The sequence below is a fragment of the Malania oleifera genome, chromosome 8 (genome assembly GCF_029873635.1).
Source record: "Malania oleifera isolate guangnan ecotype guangnan chromosome 8, ASM2987363v1, whole genome shotgun sequence".
NCBI lineage: Eukaryota > Viridiplantae > Streptophyta > Magnoliopsida > Santalales > Ximeniaceae > Malania > Malania oleifera.
In genome coordinates, this window is record NC_080424.1 from 27,458,456 (window position 1) to 27,467,461 (window position 9,006).

Genomic DNA, 9,006 nt, shown 5'->3' on the forward strand with positions numbered 1-9,006 from the left:
GTGAACTCTTTTGGAGTGTCACTTTTATTCATTTCCTTTTTCTTTCAAGGAACAATATCATTTGCACTAATTGGTCTACCACGCTTCTAGCGCACTTTAGATTCATTAGTTGTTATTCCCATTGGGTATTCTTAAGGAACAATGAATCTAGCAGGAATATTTACGGTCAGAACATGTGATTGAGTGACCATTTTGGTTTCTGTAAAAATATCTGGCAATTGATTTGCAGCATTTTGCAAATGAATTATTCTTTAAACTTCAAGTTCTCATTGATTTATGTGTGTATCAAGATTAGACAAAGTTGGTGTATTCCAAAAAATTTCTTTTGTTTTTAAACCTTTTCCTTTTCCTTCTCCTAATGATGGGAAAATTGATTCATCAAATTGAAAATTTAGAAATCTTGCTCTAAAAAGATCACCTGTTAGTGGTTCAAGATATCTAATGATAGAAGGAGAATCAAAACCAACATAAATACCAAGCCGACGTTGTGATCCCATCTTACTTTGTTGTGCAAGTGCAATAGGAACATATACAGTGCAACTAAAAATTCTAAGATGCGATATAATAGGTTAGTGGTTAAACACAAGTTGTGAAGGTGAAAACTTGTGATATGCAGTTTGTCACGCCCAGAACCCGACAATGGGACCCAGGGTGTGATGTAATAACCTAACCTGTCCCTCTATAAAAAAAAAAAACACACATGATACTATAATGAATGAGGGTCCGACCCCATGAGGTTCCCGTACACCCTATACACACATAAACGACATATACGCAATGGAAAAGTTCATTTCATACATACATAATACCATACCATAGTCTAAGCTCCATAGTACAAAACATGCCCAGGGTGCCAACAATACCAAAAATGACAACCTTGTTATAGTCTGATTACGCGCCGAAACTGCATAATTGGACGTTTAACCCGGGTTTTACGGTTTATATTTTTAATTAAATATCCAAATTTGTTCAATATTTTAAAAAAGTGCCAAAATTATTATTCTTGAACTTTATTGCACTATTTATGAAGTTTTGGTAATTTTTTGTCGCAGGAAAAATTCCCGGGAATCAAAACCGACACCTGTTCGTATTTCATGCATAACTTTTCCGTCCGAGTTCCGATTGAGACGATTCAAATTTCTAGAGAAATAAAAAAGGATCATCTACAACTTTTCTGTTTTGAGTTTTGTGAGATACGAGTTCCAGAAGAACAGAATTTGCAACGAACAGAGAATTAAAAAAATGAAAAAATCAAGTTGCCGGGTCAACCCGTTGCAAACGGGTCGGGCTGGGTAATCCGGATCCTAGGGCACCAAATTTCCCCTTTTTATTCTCTCCTTTTTTCCTTTCTCTGGTGTTGGGCGCTGCCCCAGCCGGCTCTCCTCTCCTTTCTTCTTCTTCTTCTTCTTCTTCTTCTTCTTTAGTTTGCTTTGTTTTTTTTTATCTTGCTCTCTTCTCTTCCCTTTACTTTCTCTCCCTCAAACTCTCCTCTCTTCCCCTGCTCTTCCTCTCCCTCTGGTTCTCTATTTACCTACCAGCCCTCTACACAGCCAGCTCCAACACCAGCAGCAGCCTCGGCCTCCATCACAGCAACACCAATTGTAGTCCTCTGCCTCACCTCTGCTACAGCCACGGCCAGCACAGCATAGCAGTCCTCCTTGCTGCTGCAAGACCTCCTCAGCCCCTATTCCAATACAGCAAGCTTCTCCACACCTCAGAGCACAGCCGGCTGTTCCTCTCCTCTGCAGAAGTCTCCAAACAGCAGCCCCCCTGCTGCTACACTAGCACACACAGCCGGCAACTTCTCTCTCTCTCTCTTCCTTTTTCATTTTTCTTGTTTTTTTTTTTATGTTATGCAAACATTGTTTTTTTTTATTATTAGTTTGGTTTGAAAAGTGTGAGTTTGAATAATTGTCTAAGGTATACTTTTATTATTAAAATTATTTATTTAGTTGGACATTGCTAAGTTTTCATTGAGGTTTATTGGAAAGTTTTAGTTTTTGAGTCGTTGTTTAGGGTGTTTTCTTATTATTGCACTTTATTTATGTATTTTCTCAATTAATTTCATGGTAGATTTAATTAGTACTTTAGTTTATTTGCAGTAATCTAATGAGGTCCAGTTTTGTTTTTAAAAAAAAGCAAAAAATAAAAAGGTTTTATTGTGTTTCGTTAAATTTAGGTCTTTGTTTGTGTTTTGTTCCTTCGGTTCGAGTTCTTGGCTTGTATTAAAAGTTAAGTTCTTTTTTTAGTCTGCATTTAAATTGTGATTTTGATTCGTAATTTTTAGTTCATGTTAAAGATTTGATTTTTAGTGTGTGTGTGTGATTGAGTTTCCATTACATGCTTTAATTCCATGATTAATGTTACCGTTTTTAATTAGAGCGTGTGTCGATGTTTCCTTAGGTAGATTAGAGTTTCCATTCTAGCGTGTTTTAATTCCTTATTTGAAGTTTCCATTTTTTAATTAGTACGTGTCCCAATGTTTCTTTAAGTAAACTAGAATTTCTATTCTTGTTTTCTTTTATTTAGTACAATTTAGTTTAGGACTTTAATTTACATGTCATTTAATTCAAAGTGGAACTCAACAATCTTGAAAAACCCGAATCTGAACTGAGTTCAGTGCATTTTTATTTTCGATTAGGAGAACGTAAAATTTGAGATTAAACGCATTCCCTGAGGAGACGATCTAGCCTTTGGGCTTAATATTACACGACAGAACTCCTATACTTGGGATAGCTTCCGAGCTGCTCATTTTTCGAGTGAGTCATAGTCCAAGTACTTACACAAGTACACTACGCAGTAAACCGACCACCACCCTCCTAGCACTAGGACGCTAGTTTCAGTTACTCGAAGGACTTGAAAACATGTACGTACGATAGGGGTGAGACACATCTTAGTAAGGCAGAATCAAGTTATATCGGTGTGTGGCATATGAGTGTTATCATGACATAAAACATACACAGCTTAGTTCCAGTATTTTCACAAAACGGTTCTAGTATAGTTCTAAACACACACACATAATCAAGCAACCCAGTGTCGTCACACCCTTCGGCAGGAATCCGGCCCGCATTACTCAACATCCTCTACATATGGCGTAGCCCCAGACTCCCATGGCATCGTACCGGTACATCTGGTGGATCCACACCCTTCAGTGATCAACCGATAAGAGGCGATATTTCACACCCTCGGATGTAGAGTCGAACACTTTTCCCATTGGCAGGTGGTATTTCACACCCTCGGATATAGAGCCGGATACTCTTTCACAACCTGGAATAATTCGAAACACACGTTCCTATATCTCATTTCAGCAAATCACAATTCAATGCATATTCATATAACAATTCATTCCACACTCATTTGGTAATCACAAAATCATGATTTTCAAAATACAGTTTAAAACAAGTCAATGCACGACCATCTCCATGTCACAATATACTCAACAATATATCCACGGTTTTCTAACGAAACCAAAGATGCAACCTGATGCCTCCTTTTTCCCAAAAATGTAACATGAAAACCCCGTAATTTTTACTCGTTAGATTTCCCCAAATAAGTAGCCAAAATACACACAGACTCGTGAACCATAGTTGTACTGAATCCGATTTCAAAAATAATCGATATAAATAGAATCCCCTTACCTTTCCCCAAAAATCAAAACATGAACTCTACGGCTCCTAAACAGCGAACTGGGTTCCCAAAACCTATAAACCACAGTACAATAATTACTTACAATCTTATTCTCTACAGATCTACCAAAACAGAAATGAAAACTGAGCCTTACCTCGATTTTTGGGTGAAAACCTGAAGACCTCAAAATGAATATCCATTCCATAGAACACGTAAAGATTCCTTCCCTGATCCTCACAGTAACTTCGGATAGTCGATTCTAACAACGAACGACGAAGAAATCTAGAGAGAGAGAGAGTGGAGCTTCAAGTTCTAGAGAGAGAGATAAAGATGGGAATTTAGATATCTTAGCTTCTAAGCAACCCAAAGTGATATTTATAGCACCTTTGACTCGTCTATGAGGGGGCATCTTCATTGACGAGCCAGCTAAGGTCATTCATCGAAGTTGCGGTGGCCTCGTCCACGAGCCTGAGATTTCAAAATTTTTCAAAATCTCTCAGCTTCTCCTTGTCGAAAAACCTCTACATTTCGTCGCCGAACAATAGAAGGGCCTTCATCGACGAAACTCTGGCTTCATCGACGAAGCCTACTCAATTTACTATTTTACCCCTTTCTTATTTATTTATTATATATCTCACAGGTCAGGTTCTTACAACCTCCCCTCCTTACAAAAATTTCATCCTCGAAATTTGTAATCTCTCATTTTGAACTCATCCGTACAACCAAATACACACACCCGACTCTAGGAAGAGTCGGCGGCCACTTACAACACAACCCGGTTACAATATAAACATACCCTCGCTTATGGCGGAGGAATACCGTGGTTATATACATATATCATCTCAGGATTTCACAATAACACACACTCCCAGAGACTAACCACCTATCACAATAAAATTGTAGCATTATTCACACGTACTAAACTGTCTCTACTATCCAAACTACCACTCAAAACAATTGTGGATACTTCCGGCGTATCTCTGCTTCCAATTCCTAAGAAACTTCCTCAACCTCGTGATTCCATTAGAATACCTTCACTAGCGGTATATCCTTGGTATGTAGCTTCTAAAATTTATGGTCCAGAACCTGAATGGGTACCTCCTCATACGCTAAAGCATCCCCAATTTTCAAGTTCTCATAACTAATAATATGCGACGGAACTGACATGTATCTCCTCAACATGGATACGTGGAACATGTCATGGATCCTCGAGAGCACTGGAGTTAGTACAATCCTGTAGGCTACCGAACCCACTCACTCAAGAACCTTGAATGGTCCGATATACCTCGAGCTCAGCTTGCCCTTTTTCTCGAATCTCATGACCACTTTCATCGGAGCGATTCCCAGGAATATCTTACCCCCACCTCGAATTACAACTCACGGCAGCAAACATTCGCGTAACTCTTCTGCCTACTTTGAGCCGATCTAATCCTATCTCGAATCAAACCCACCTTCTCATACGCCTGCTGTACGAGTTCAGGTCCTAAAATCTGACATTCACCAACCTTATCCCAATACAGAGGATACCGACACCTCCGACCATATAGTGCCTCGAATGGTGTCATCCCGATACTAGCCTAGATGCTATTATTATAGGCAAACTCTACTAGTGGCAGAAACTGCATCCAACCACCACCGAAGTCCAACACGCAAGCCCGTAACATATCCTCCAAGATCTGTATTGTTCGCTCCGAATATTCATCAGTCTGGGGCTGGAACGCTGCACTGAAAGTAAGCTTCATCCCCAGTGCTTCCTGCAAGCTCTTCCAAAATTGAGAGGTAAACCTCGGGTCTCGATCTAACACAGTGGACACTGGTACTATAATAACCTGCTTATTTTACAATTTTTTTGCATAATAATAATATCCATATAATAGTCCTGACATATTATAATCCACCCGGACCCATGGTACCAAGGGAACTCCTAAAATACAATACAGAAGCCTATGCAGCAAGAAACATATAATCATACACATACCAAACTATCAATTAACACAATACCAAAGTTTATTACAACCGTCATATAAATATACACATCCTAAAATATTCCAAAAAGGGTCCTAGGGTCACATCCGACCCTAACAAAAGACTTACCCTTCAAATAAGGTAGGACTATCGAACTCTAACGCTGCGGAGCTTTATCCGCTCTTCTATCTGGGGCTCCTGAAATGTTTATACAATTTGGGGTGAGACACCTCTTAGTAAGGAAAATAAACTAATACCAGTGTGTGGCAACATAAGTAATTTCGTGTTATACATATAGCAATACATAAATATACATGATAAAATTGTCTGTATCATATTTGGGAAAACATATATAATCATAACATACTGAATTTCCATACATATAAATTATCTTATATAACAATACATAGAAAACATCCTTGATGGTTAGTTGGCTGGTGTCATGTCTTACCCCCACATGACTGGGTTCTACGGCCCGAAGGCGGGATCCAATAATGGCTGGCGGACCACTGCAGAATCAAAAGCAAAATTTTGTAAGTACGATTGGTCTGCCTCTACTAGTCCGTACACCAGGGGCGCCAACACTACAATAAACAACATCGACTGCCAATCTCCCATTGCCCCGTACGGCTAGCGATAACACTAACATATCATGATTGTGATCATATAGTTATAGTACCGTGCTCGTGAAAGCCTAAACCAAGCCAACCAAGTTCTGATAACATATAACATATTTCCAAATCGTGATATCTGGCTATTCATAATAATAACTGTCAAGTTAATATCATCATATAATTTTGCATAGCATATCGTAAAATCTATGGCCCTTACGCCCGGCATTTCGTATTTTATAGATCACGGCTCGTACGCTGGTACTACATAAAACCTTCGACCCTGTACGCCGGTATTTTTTATTAAACTCTCAGGCCGTATGCTGATATATCATATAAAAACTTTGGCCTGTACGTCGATATATCATATAAAAACTTTTGTATCATTATAACATTTTCATGGTAAATTTACTCATGCCACGCCAATTTAGATATTAAACATATTTCTGATTAACAGCATTATTCCCAACATAATTTTATAATTTACATATTTATCTGAAATTAAATGCTGTAAAATAATATATATATATATATATATATATATATATATATATCCATAAAAATCTTGACTTAGTTTATTCCCTTACCTAATTCTTGAAAAAACCCCTATGAAGTCTAGTCTTACACTCGTAGGGTTCTCCGTTCAATACCTTGGAAAACAATATCCCCCCAAACAAAACTTTAGTATTTATTCAACTACTACATTTTCTACAACTGTGGGTAAGCCAAATACTAAATAAAAAATCTTACCTCGAATTTGGAATGAAGCCTAAGTGAACCCCACCAATGATCCACTCTAGCAGACTTGAAGAGAACTTTCCCCGAAGTGTCGTAGTGGCCTCAAATCATTGAATCGACAAGAATCCGGCCCAAAATCTTAGAGAGAAGGGAGGAAAATCAAAGAGGAGAGAGAGAGAGAGAGAGAGAGAGAGAGAGAGAGAGAGAGAGAAGTTTTTGCGTGATTTTCTGCTATAAAACCCGAGTTTAGGCTATTTATACACTGGCCTTCTGACTCGTTATGAGTTGTGCTTCCAAGTACAGAAGTGTCAAGTTGTATCAAGGATGAGTCCAGGATCGTATTCCACAGGGACCACTGAGTATCAAAGTATTTATGCAAGTTTAGTGAAATCCTGTTGCTAAAAAATAGGGTTTGAAAATCTTTTTGGTCTTTTACGATTTTGAAAACAGTAAACAAAGTGAGAGAAGCCTGAGTAAACTATCAAAATGAAACTAAAATTTTATCAATTTTCCAAAAGTGTAAATCTAATAACACAACCGAAACTAAACAATTTTACCAAACACTCGGGTTACGGGTTCAACGTCTGTTTGCTTCCACCGTTTACTAATTTGCTAGGCCTTACTCCTCTTCTTGTTAATCCAATCAAGGCATTAAATAGATGAAATTTTATCACTAAAAATCGAGTAAATTGGCCACTTCCAAACGGAAGAAAATAAAAACTCTCATTAAGCATCAACCCAATTTTATGTAAAAATTAGTTGATTAAAATCCTAGATTAAATCAAGGTTTTGATGTGCCTATCATCAACAACAAAACAAGAAATAAGAGCCAACGATTTATCAACGATGCCTTCAATATTCAGTTTTAACCAAATAAAAGTTTAACAATAATTTTTCAGGAGAATTAATAAATCATGGAAAACAAACGACATTGACCCACAACCCGAGTTACCGAACTTAGCCACTCATGCTCACAATACACAATTTTCGGGTCAAATTAATTCCACGGTGGCTCACTGCATCAATAAAACGAAAAACCATAAGAAAAATACAAACTTTGATAAAACCGAACCTAATCTAAATTGAGTTTCAACAAAAAAATAAAAATAAATCTTGAACAAAAAAAACACAACTAATTTAATTTTCCAAAGGCAAAAACAACTTAACAATTATTTAAAATCTAAAATAAACCTTAATACTAATTTAACCATGTCCAACTTTGAATACAAAAAAAGTAAATAAATAAATAAATAAATAAATAAAAGAGATAGAAAAAAAAAAAATGAGATAGAGAGAGAGAGGGATAAAACAAAGCCATGGAGATGGCCTCTGAATTGCAGGCTGGTAGGGGCAGCAAGCTGCTATTGCTCAGAAGTTCTGGAGAGGTAGAGGGCTGGCCGAAGGTGTTGTGGTTGTAGCAGTAGAGGTGCTCTGCTCAGCTGTCACACGGCTGCTAGTATGGAGAACCCGGAAGGACTGCTGCTGTGGTGGTGACCGTGCAGGAGAGTTGTAGAAGACCACATAATCTACTGGTGGCCTGGAGGTCTTGGAGGTTGCAGAGGTGGCTGGAGCTGCTGGTGTTTTGCAGAGGATGAGGCAGTGTTGTGGCTGGAGCAGAGAATAGAGAAAAGAGAAAAAGAGAGCGAGAACAAAAGGACAAGAAGAAAATCAAGAAGAAGGAAAAGATAAAGAGAAAGGGAATTGGAAGAAGGGAGAAGAGGAGGAAAGCCCTCGGGCTGCCTAGGAAATAAGGGGGAGAAGAAGAAGAATTTAAAAGAGATTGGGGGAAGCCCTAGACCCGGTTTAGCCAACTCGACCCGATAACTTGATTCGCAGGCCGGGTCACATTTTTGTTCTCTGTTCACTACAATATTTGACCCTTCTGAAGCTAGTTTATCATAAAACTTAAAACACAAAAGTTTTAGATATTCCTTTCCTCTTTCTCTAGAAATTTGAATCGCCTCAATCGGAGTTTTTACAGAAAAGTTATGTATAAAATACGAACAGGTGTCAGTTTTGGTTCTCGGGACTTTTCCTGCGATAAAAAATAATCAAAAACTCGTAA